Raw genomic sequence first — 12179 nt, 5'->3', positions numbered from 1 at the left:
TCCCGCTAAGGGCACGTACCTCGGTTGCAGTTTGTCCCCGGCCCTGGTCGGTCGTGCGGGTGGCAGCCACTCAATGTGTTCCTTTCACGTTGATGTTTCTCTCTCTCTCTCTGTTCCTCTCTCTCCCTCCCACTCTACCTGAACAAAAGATGAAAAAATGTCCTCGGGTGAGGGTTCAAAAAAAAAAAAAAAAAAGAGTCACTGTCCAATTATATGCGTTGGCTTCAAAGACACAATTAAGTTGAAAGTAAAAGAAATGGCTCTGGCTGGTTTGACTTGGTGGTTAGAGCGTTGGCCTGCGGACCAAAGAGTTGTGGGTTTGATTCCCAGTCGAGGGCAATACCTGGGTTTCACCAGTCAATGTATCTCTCTCACATCAATGTTTTTCTTTCTCTCTCTCTCTCTCCCCCTCCCTCCCTTCCTTCCACTCTGTCTAAAGATCAATGGAAAAATATCCTCAGGTGAGGATTAACAAAAAGAGAAAGAAAGAAGAAAGAAAGAAAGAAAGAAAGAAAGAAAGAAAGAAAGAAAGAAAGAAAGAAAGAAAGAAAGAAAAGAAAGAAAAGAAAGAAGGGAGGGAGGGAGGGAAGAAAGAGATGTACAGTTGACCCTTGAACAACATGGGGTTTGAAAATCCACTTTTTACTCTCCAAAATTGTAAATACTAAGAATCTACTGTTAACCAACAGCCTTACCAATAACAGTCAATTAACGTATATTTTGTATGTTATATATATATTACAATAAAGTAAGCTAGAGCAAAAATGTTATTAAGAAAATCATAAGAAAAAGAAACTACATTTGCAGTATTTATTGAAAATATCTGCATATAAGTGGACCCATGCAGTTCAAACCCATGTTGTTCAAGGGTTAATGCATCACAAAAAACAGTAACCAAAAGAGTTAGAGTGGACTAGCTGTACAAAAAATGGAAAAATGTCCTCGGATGAGGATTAAAAAAAAAAAAAAAAAAGAGTTAGAGTGGAGACAGAAAAAAAATGGTGGCAGAGTGAATGGAGCTACACAGACCATCTCCCAGGTCCAAACTGGATTTACAACGAAAATAAAGACAAATTGTCAGGAAGGAGCAACCGAAAGGCAGCCTGGAGGACCACATAACCAGGGACACTGACTCAATACTGGTAGGCTTGCGAGGACGCGAGAGGGGGCCAGGAGCCCACGGTCCACAGCAGACTGGGCTGGGACCAGCGTACTCGGCTGAGACCAGGGGGCTTGGTGGAAAGCTGCTGCCACCTCGGCTGCGACCTCGGCTAAGTCCTGCAAACTCGGCTGAGTGCTACGCCCTGGGCTGGTGCCGCAGACTTGGCTGCCCTTAGCTGAGAGCAGTGCCATTGGGTTAAAAGTCCCAGGCGGCTCCATGACACAGAGTCTGGACAGAGGCTAAATTGGCAGCAGACACTCACCTTGGGCTCCAGCAGAGGGAAGGCAGACTGGACTAGAACTGTGTGGGGATACTCTAAATTTGGAGGGTGCTCAGAGCTTTTGCTGAGTGCAGCCACGCAGGACTGTGGTCATCTTACTCCATCCCAGGGCCCTGGGGAGAGGCAGCGGCCCCTCCCTCAGAGATTCAACCCCACCTGGTGGCCATTGAAATGCTAATTGAGGCCCATTAACAACCAGCAGCTGCCCCACCCTCAGGAAATCCTCTTACACTGAGTACCTGAGGGAATTTTTCATGCAACTCAGAAACCAAGGTTCTTCAGGTGACCTCTAGTAATAGCCTCCAGGCAAAAAAAAGCTAGAGGAAAGTTAAGACTTGACAGTGGTGGTTAAAGTGGGTCCTCCCTGCCTCATCCAAACCCAGGAGAGGGAGCCACAAACAGCAGAACACCAACACCCACAGGGAAAATTTGGCAGACTCCAAAGTCCACTGTGATAGCCAAAGTGGTGAAAAACAGAAACAAAAGCCAAATGAAAGAACAAGAGACCTCTACCGAAGATGAGATAAATGAGGTGCAGTTAAGCAAGTTAACAGAACTAGAATGCAGAGCCATGATCTTGAGGAAGCTCAACAGCATGTGTAAGGATATGAGCACCATGAGTAAAGACATAGAAATGTTGAAAATCAACCAGCTGGAAATGAAAAACGACATATCAGAAATGAAAAACACATTGGAAGGTCTAAAAAGCAGAGTAGAGAAAGCTGAGGACCAGATCAGTGAATTCGAAGACAAGGTAGAAAAAATCAACCAATGAGAAAACCAAAAGGAAAAAGCAATTAAAAAACAGGAAGACAGCTTAAGAGAACTATGGGACAACTGGAAACGTAATAATATTCGCATCATAGGGGTCCCCGAAGAAGAAGAAAATGAGCAAGGGTTAGAGAATATACTCAAAGAAATAGTGACAGAAAACTTTCCTAATTTGGTGCGGGAAGAAGGCATTCAAGTTCAAGAAGCACAGAGAGCCCCAAGTAAGAAGGACCCAAACAGGCCCACACCAAGACACATGGTAATCAAACTGCCAAAAATTAAAGACAAAGAGAGAATCCTAAAAGCAGCAAGAGATAAGCAACAGGTTACCTACAAAGGTAACCCCATAAGGCTCTCACCTGACTTTTCACAAGAAACACTACAGGCAAGAAGGGAATGGCATGAAGTAATGAAGGTCATGAAAAACAAGGATCTGAATCCAACACTACTCTACCCAGCAAGGCTATCATTCAAAATAGAAGGTCAAATGAAGAGCTTCCCAGACACACACACACACACACACACACACACACACACACACAAAGGCTAAGGGAATACAATAGCACCAAACCAGCACTGCAAGAAATGTTAAAGGACTGCTGTAATTAGCAGGAGACATGGAAAGAAAAATAGAACCACACTAAACAAAAATGGCAATAAGTAAGTACATATCAATAATCACTTTAAATGTAAATGGATTGAATGCTCCCATAAAAAGACACCGAGTAGCTCATTGGATAAGAAAGCATGACACATCTATATGTTGTTTACAAGAGACCCACCTCACAACAAAAGACTCACATAGATTGAAAGTGAAGGGATGGAAAAAAATCATCCAAGCAAACGGAAAGGAAAAAAAAAGCCGGGGTAGCAATACTCATATCTGATAAAATAGACTTCAAACTGAAGGCCATAACTAGAGACAAAGAAGGCCACTATATAATATTGAAAGGATCTATCCACAGGAAGATATAACCTTGATAAACATATATGCACCCAATATAGGAGCACTAAAATATATTAAAAATCTTCTGGAAGACTTCAAAGGAGAAATCGATAGCAATACAATCATCGCAGGGAACTTCAACACCCCACTGACATCACTGGATAGATCCTCTAGACAAAAAATTAGCAAGGAAACAAAGACTCTAAATGAAGCATTGGATCAAATGGATTTAATAGATATCTACAGAGAATTACAGTCCAAAACTACAGAATTCACATTCTTCTCAAGTGCACATGGGACATTCTCAAAGATAGACCACATGTTAGGGCACAAACTAAGTTTCTACAAGTTCAAGAAGACTGAAATCATATCAAGCATCTTCTCAGATCACAATGGCATGAAACTAGAAATCAATTGCAAAAAGAACATACAAAGACATTTGAACACATGGAAGCTAAATAGCATGTTATTAAACAATGAATGGGTCACCAACTAGATCAAGGAAGAAATCAGAAACTTCCTGGAAACCAATGAAAATGAAGACACAACAACAAAAATCTATGGGATGCAGTGAAAGCAGTTCTGGGAGGGAAGTTCATAGCACTACAGGCCTACCTCAAGAAACAAGAAAAATCTCTAATGGACTATCTAACCTCACAACTTAAAGAATTAGAAAGCAAACAAAAAGAAAACCCCAGAGCAAGTAGAAGGAAGGAAATAGTAAAGATCAGAGCAGAAATAAATGAGATAGAGACCAAAAAAAACAATTCAAAGGATCAATGAAACAAAGACCTGGTTTTTCGAAAAGATAAACAAGATTGATGGACCCTTAGCTAGACTCACCAAGAAACAAAGAGAGAGAACCCAAATACACAAGATCAGAAATGAAAGAGGAGAAGTAACAACTGACACCACAGAAATACAAAAGATCGTTAACAGCTACTAGGAACAACTATATGGCAACAAATTTGACAATCTAAGCAAAATAGACATATTTTTAGAAACACACAGTCTCCCAAAACTGGACAGGAAAGTGATAGAAAACTTGAACAGACCAATAACAACTAAGAAAATTGAAGAGGTAATCAAGACTCTCCCAGCAACCAAAAGCCCAGGCCCAGATGGCTTCATGGGGGAGTTTTACCGAACATTCATAAAAGAACTAACACCCATTCTCCTCAAACTATTTCAAAAAATTCAAGAAAAAGGAAGACTTCCAAACTTGTTCTATGAGGCCAGCATAATATTAATTCCAAAACCAGAAAAAGACACTACAAAGAAAGAACACTACAGGCCAATATCCCTGATGAACATAGACGCCAAAATCCTGAACAAAATACTAGCAAATCGGATTGAGCAATTCATCAAAAAAAAATTATTCACCATGACCAAGTGTGATTCATTCCAGGGATGCAAGGCTGGTACAATATTTGCAAATCAATAAATGTGATACACCACATAAACAAAATGAAAAATAAAAACCACATGATCATATCAATAGATGCTGAAAAAGCATTTGACAAAATCCAGCATCCATTTCTGATAAAAAAAAAACACTCAGCAATGTGAGAATAGAGGGATCATATCTCGACATAATAAAGGCCATATTTGAAAGACCTACAACCAACATCATACTCAATGGGCAGAAACTAAGAACATTTCCATTAAGAACAGGAACAAGACAGGGATGTCCACTTTCGCCACTCTTATTTAACATAGTACTGAAAGTCTTAGCCACAGCAATGAGACATGAAGAAAAAATAAAAGGGATCCAAATCGGAAAGGAGGAAGTGAAACTGTCATTATTTTCAGATGACATGATATTGTACATAGAAAACCCTAAAGACTCCATCAAAAATCTACTAGACTTAATAAATGAATTTGGCAAAGTAGCAGGATACAAAATTAATGTCACGAAATCGACGGCATTCTTATACACCAATGATGAACTCACAGAAAGAGAAACTGAAAAAACAATCCCATTTACCATCGCAGCAAAAAAACTTAAGATACCTAGGAATAAACTTAACCAAAGACGTGAAGGACCTATTTGCAGAAAACTACAGGACATTGAAAGAAGAAATAGAGGAAGATATAAAAAAGTGGAAGCACATACCTTGTTCATGTATTGGAAGAATTAACATCATTAAAATGTCCATACTACCCAAACAATCTATAGATTCAACGCAATCCCCATCAAAATCCCAACGACATTTTTCACAGAACTAGGACAAATACTTCAAAAGTTCATATGGAACCAAAAAAGGCCTCGAATAGCCACAGCAATTTTCACAAAGAAGGACAAAGTAGGTGGGATCACAATACCCTATATCAGGTTATACTACAAAGCGACTATAATCAAAACAGCCTGGTACTGGCACAAGAACAGGCACATAGACCAGTGGAACAGAACTGAAAACCCAGAAATGGACCCAAGGCAATACGCTCAATTAATATTTGACAAAGGTGGCAAGAGCATACAGTGGAGTAAGGACAGCCTCTTTAATAAATGGTGTTAGGAAAATTGGACTACTACATGCAAAAATAAAACTAGACCCTCAACTTACACCATACACAAAAATAAACTCAAAATGGATAAAAGACTTAAATGTGACCCGTGAATCCATAAAAATTCTAGAAGAAAATGTAGGCAACAAAATTTTGGACATCATACGGAGCAGAATTTTTACTGATACGTCACCTAAGGCAACAGAAACAAAGGAAAAAATGAACACATGGGACTACATCAAACTCAAAAGCTTCTGCACAGCAAAAGAAACAATCATCAAAATGGAAAGGCAACCCACTGTATGGGAGAACATCATTGCCAATGATATATCAGATAAGGGGTTTATTTCCAATATATATAAAGTGCTCATACAACTCAACAAAGGGAAGACCAAGAACCCAATTAAAAAATGGGTAGAGGAGCTGAATAGACACCTCTCCAAACAGGACATACAAATGGCCAAGAGACATATGAAGAAATGTTCAACATCACTAATCATCAGAGAGATGCAAATTAAAACAACAATGAGGCATCACCTCACACCTGCCAGAATGGCCGCCATCAACAAATCATCAAACAACAACTGTTGGCGAGGGTGTGGAGAAAAGGGGACTCTAGTACACTGCTGGTGGGAATGCAGACTGGTGCAGCCACTATGGAAAACAATATCGTGTTTCCTCAAAAAATTAAAAATTGAACTTCCATTTGACCCAGTCATCCTGCTTCTAGGAATATACTCTAAGAAGCCTGAAACACCAATCAGGAAGAATATATGTACCCCCATGTTTATAGCAGCACGATTTACAATAGCTAAGATCTGGAAACAGCCCAAGTGTCCATCAGTAGACGAATGGATAAAAAAGCAGTGGTACATATACACAATGGAGTACTATGCAGCGCGGTAAGAAAGAAAGATCTCTTATCCTTTGAGACAACATGGATGGACCTGGAAAGTATTATCCTAAGTGAAATAAGCCAAGCAGAAAAAGACAAATACCACATGATCTCACTTATATACGGAATATAATGAACATAACAGTCTGAGGAATATGGTAGACCCAAAAACATGGAAATAGGGCACAGACTGACATCCCTGAGAAGAGGGGGTGGTGGTGGGTGGAAAGAGATAAACCACAGAACTTATATGCATGTATGCATAACCAATAGACATGGACAACAAAGCCGGGGACGGGCGAGGGTGGGGTGGGGGGTGCCAATGGGGTAAAAAAGGAGAAACATTTGTAACAAAAAAATAAATAAAAAATTTTTTAAAAAAGAGTTAGAGTGGATATACTCATATCAGACAAAATGAACTTTAAGATAAAAATTGTTACTAGAAATGAGGAAGGACATTTTTATCATGTTAATGGGGTCAATAAGTCAGGGAAGGAGATATACAGTTATAAATATATACACAGCAGAAAACAGACACCCCTCCCCCATATACATGATAATAGTTGAGGTCATTACTAACAATTTTACAAAAGAAAAAATTTAAAGGAATACTATGAACAATTGTAAGTAAAAAATTAGACAACCTAGATGAAATGGATACTTCTAGAAAGACACAACTTACCAAAACTGACTCAAGGAGATATAGAAAGTCTGAACAGACCTGTACAAGTTAAATGATTGAGTCAGTAATCAAATATTCCTACCAAAAGAGAGAGAGAGTGTGAAAAGAAAGAAAAGTCCAGGACTGCCCTGGCCAGTTTGACTCAGTGTTTAGAGCGTTGGCCCTCAGACCAAACAGTCTCTAGTTTGATTTCCATCAAGGGCACATACCTCAGTTGCAGTCTGGTCCCTTGCCCTGGTTGGGGTCGTGTAGGAGGCAACCAGTTGATGTGTTTCTCTCACATCAATGTTTCTCTTTCTCTCTCTCCCTCCCTCCCTCCCTCCCACTCTATATGAAGATAAATGGAAAATTATCTTTGTGTGAGGATTTTTTTTTAAAGCCCAGGACTAGAGAGCTTAACTGGTGAATTCTACCAAGCACTTAAAGAATGAACATAGATCCTTGGGTTCAAGCCAGAAACCTTAGAGAAATCTTTCTTCTTTCCATCACCCTTTCCTCATGTATCCCAAGTAAGTATCTGAAGTATCTGAAGTGCTTAGCACAGGCGCATAGTGGGCATGTAATCATTTAGTCAATAAATATTGAGCTCTTACCATATCCCATGTATTGTTCTAAGGCATTAGACCTACAACAGTGAACAAAACCAGTCCCTGACCTCATAGAACTTATATCTTTAGTGAATGAGTAAATTTAAAAAAATATATTTTTATTGATTTTTTTTTTTTTTTTTTTAGAGAGAGAGGAAGGGAAAGAAAGAAACTCCAATGTGAGAAAGAAACATTGATTGACTGCCTCCTGCACACTCCCTGTTGGGGATCAAGTCCACAACCAAGGCATGTGTTTTGACCAGAAATCAAACAGAGACCTCTAGTCCATAAGATGACACTCAATCCACTGAACCACACCAGCTGAGCTGAATGAGTAAATCTTTTAATACTTAAATCAGGCACCACTTCCTTCTATTTCTTCTGTCTGGGTTAATTAGGAACTCCTTAGTTTTGTCTCAGTATTTAGTTTTCTGTGCTGAAATTATCTTTTTTATAAATCTCTCTCTCCCAATGAACTGTAAAATCCTTGGAAGCAGGATCTGAATCTTATTTATTTCTAGGACCTGGCACATAGCAAGTGTTCAATAATAGTTTGTTCTATACTACTCAAGGTGTTTTCTAACTTTGAATACTATCTCTACCCTCTATGGTTCAATTCCACCTCTAGAGCCTCTCACACACATACACATCTTAATGTGGCCAGGAATACTAGTCAGTTTTTTGTTCTTCCTGGATTTCAAATTTATTTCATACATAAGGCTGTTGGGTGGTGCCTCAGGCAAAACCTAGGAGTCTTGAAGTATTTTCAACTGACCATAGAGAAGAAACTGCTGAGCTCTTTCTTTGAATTTAGAGAGAGTTGTTTCAGCCCTACTTATTTTAGTCCTTTTGGTCTTCAAAGGCTACCCTTTCCACTGTAAATTGGGCCTTAATAATTCCAAGCACTGCCATCATCCTGGGTCAGATCCTTGTGGTGATTCTGAGGTATACTCTGGCAGGCTTAGGTAGAAATTTTTCATACAAGGGAAACAAAACTCAGCAAGAAAGTGTGACTAGCTCATTCAACCTATCTCCACTACTGGGAAATATCTCAAACCACAAATCCTGGTGAGGAAAGCCCAGCATACTCAGCTTAACTATAAAGGACACCATGCCACTTAAGGAATGGGACAGGACAGTCACCTAGGTCTCTGCTGTATGTTCTACCTGTTAGGGAGTATAATACTGACCACAGAATTTCTGGAAGTCAGTATAATAACCCTTTATTTCTAATGGAAAAATAGGCCAAGAAGGGTTCATTAGACCAGGAAACTCTAGTCATTTTGTGAGGAGAGGGCATTTTTCATATCACTTAAGCCTTGAGAACACCTGTGAGGAGAAGGGAGATGTATGCTTGAATGTATGTGTAAGTGTACTGGAGGAAGCTCTCAATGAAGTCCTGAAAGCTGGGAATGGGGGACTAAGCATGATAGATCTGAGGGGTCTCAGGGAATAGATAATAATGATAGGAGGTGGTCAAAGGAACTGACAGGGAAAACCCTGAGGGCAGACAGTGAAGGTCCTTGGAATGAGGAAAAACTGACAATCTGACAGCGACGACCCTACATGGAGCCACAGAGGGGCTGCTGGTGTTTGCTGCATTTCATTACTAGTTGATCAAGCATCCTAACTAGGGCCCCCTGGGCTGGACTAATAATGTACGTGCCCTACTACAATGCCAACACATCAAACAAGCCACCAGTAGAACAGGATCATTTTCCTCCAGGCAGCTGCTTGCTGCAATCATTCTGCTGATTAAATTTCGTTCTGGAAAATACTGCACAGACATTAATCAGGTGTCACAGCCACTTCATCCTATAGAGCCAAAGCCTCTCTGACCTTTAAAAATACACCAAACAGTTGTTAGAATACATCTCCTTAGGGAGGACAGGTCCTCGGGCCAGCCCACAGAAATCTATACTGTCCTCGCCTCTTCCAGCCGATCTTCCTCTTCCCTAGAGATAGAAATAGTAACAGAAACCTGACATTTTTGCCTGGGGGACTCTGGCCAGCCTTCTGTCTTGGTGGTGCCAGCAACCTCCTACATATCTGGATTTGAAGGTGTAGAAGGGTTTCCCCATTTCAAAATAGTTTCCCCACTGGCCTGCTCCACTGCCTGACATTTTCACTGTAATAAGTGCTCCTCCTAGTTAAAATATTGTAGTCTCCAGAAATCCCTTGTTTAAACAAAATAAAATAAAACAGATTTATCTGGAAGAGAGAATCCATAAATAATAATGGAACTTTACATCACAGAGCACTTTTCCTTGCTTTCAATGTATTTTTCCGTATGCTATCTCACTTCCCTTTTATATCAACCCTGTGAAGAAGGTATTATTTTTCCCATTTTGCAGATGTCAAAATGGAGGCTCAGAAAGATTAATTCATTTGATCAGAGATCTAGGGCTAGAAATTGGTCTCCTGATGCCAAGCCTGCTGTGCTCTCTGTCACACACAAATGAATTCTGGTAACTGAGAATTCTAAAAAGAGATGTGTTTTAATGGGAGTGTAGGCAATGACTGAAGTCACCTCCAAATAGGGTATTATAGAAAGGGCCTGCAAACTACAAGGAGGTTTGGTGGAGACAATGAGCACCTAGGTAAAGGGGGGAAGATGCGAAGGTGAGAGGAGAGGAAAGCAACCCGGTCTCCTTTAATTCAGATGTTAGTATTAGTGCTCCCCTATTTCTTTCCCCCAAGCTGGCAAGCGGCAAATAAAGTGCCTTATCTCTAGTTGAGTCTTCTTGCCAGAAGTGGTGGAGAGATTCTGGATGTAAGTGGAGGCAGGAAAATCACATATTTGTGTTCCCCTGGGTTGGGCTGCCCTTGATGTGTACCAAAAGCTTCTGGCAGCCCACTCTCTTCAGGTGGCATACATTCAAGTCCAGAGCATTAGAATAAAGATAAGAGCATTATAACACTGTGTCATTAATGTAAGGCAGTGCCCTGTCCTCAAAGCATAATGTCATTTAAAATTCAGTGTGTAGTAGACTGCAACTTAATTGGAAAGGATGCCTTAGACCATTTGGGATGTTACAGAACATTTGGCATAGCCAGTAAGAACTGTTTTTGAGAGCCCAGGAAACTAATTGCAAATGGTTAGGTAATGCACAGCTGATGGAAACATTACCCTTTAAATTGATTCCATGGTATATATACAGGGATGTTTATTGCAGTATAGCTTGTAACTATGAAAAACGAACTAAATTAAATGTCCAATCATGGGGACTTGGTTAAATAAATCTGAAACATTTACACATTACATGATGAAATGTTATGCAGCTACTAAAATAATGAAGTAAATCTATATCTAAGGATATGAAAATATCCCCCATGAAATAGTATTGGTAAGTTACAAGATAACATTTATAGTTTTGTTCCATTTTTCTTCAATATCTATATATGTAACTGTGTGTATGCGCATATTTGTTGTATGTGCATAAGAAAAGTGGGAAAATATACACCAGACATTTGTTACCTCTGAGGAGTGAGATTAGGAAGGAAAATACTTTCACTTTTTAATTTATATGCTTCTACATTGTTTAAAATTTAGGTACATATTTTACTTTTGTAATTTTTTTGTTGCTTGTTAAAGGATAGCTGCCTTTATTGAACAGCCCCCTCCTTGGTATAGAGGAATTCTGGGTTCCTGGGCAGAGCTGAGGGGCAGACATGGAATTGGATGCATGTCACCTTCAATAGAATTTCTTACAGGTCCCATTGAACTGCAATGCAGGTATTTCTTTTAAATTGCAAGACACTAAAATACAACCTTACCAAAGGAATTCTCTCTAATAAACACAGTTGCTCATTTTATCACTTTCTCTATTCTGTCTTTCCCTCAAATTCCCACCATCCCACCCCAGGCAGAGTTCCTCCATCTTCCCAGACAGGTCAGTTTCCTAGAAATCTGTTCCCTTCAGGCAATCCACAGAGTAGACAGCCCCCTATCGGTGAAATTCCAGGGACATAGAAAGAGCTGGACCAAAAAAAGTACTTGCCCACCTGCCAGCGCCAACAAACTTTAATCACACAATGGAAGAGTATAAATTCCCTTGAGAGAAGAAGACTGAAAGCAGAGGTGTGTGTGTGTGTGTGTGTGTGTGTGTGTGTGTGTGTGTGTGTGTGTGAGAGAGAGAGAGAGAGAGAGAGAGAGAGAGAGAGAGAGATGGATCAAGAGCAGCCTTCAGGGAGAACAGAGTGTAATTAATGAAACATTCATGCCTTTATTTATAAAATGGAATTTTTTTTGCTAGTTTTAATTATAACACATGCTCATTGAATATATTTGAAAGATACCGAAAAGTATAAAGAAGAATGTAGTCACTTGTAAGTCCACTTCTCAGAG

The sequence above is a fragment of the Molossus molossus genome, unplaced genomic scaffold (genome assembly GCF_014108415.1).
Source record: "Molossus molossus isolate mMolMol1 unplaced genomic scaffold, mMolMol1.p scaffold_m16_p_2, whole genome shotgun sequence".
Taxonomy (NCBI): Eukaryota; Metazoa; Chordata; class Mammalia; order Chiroptera; family Molossidae; genus Molossus; species Molossus molossus.
This window is presented reverse-complemented; position numbering follows the sequence as displayed.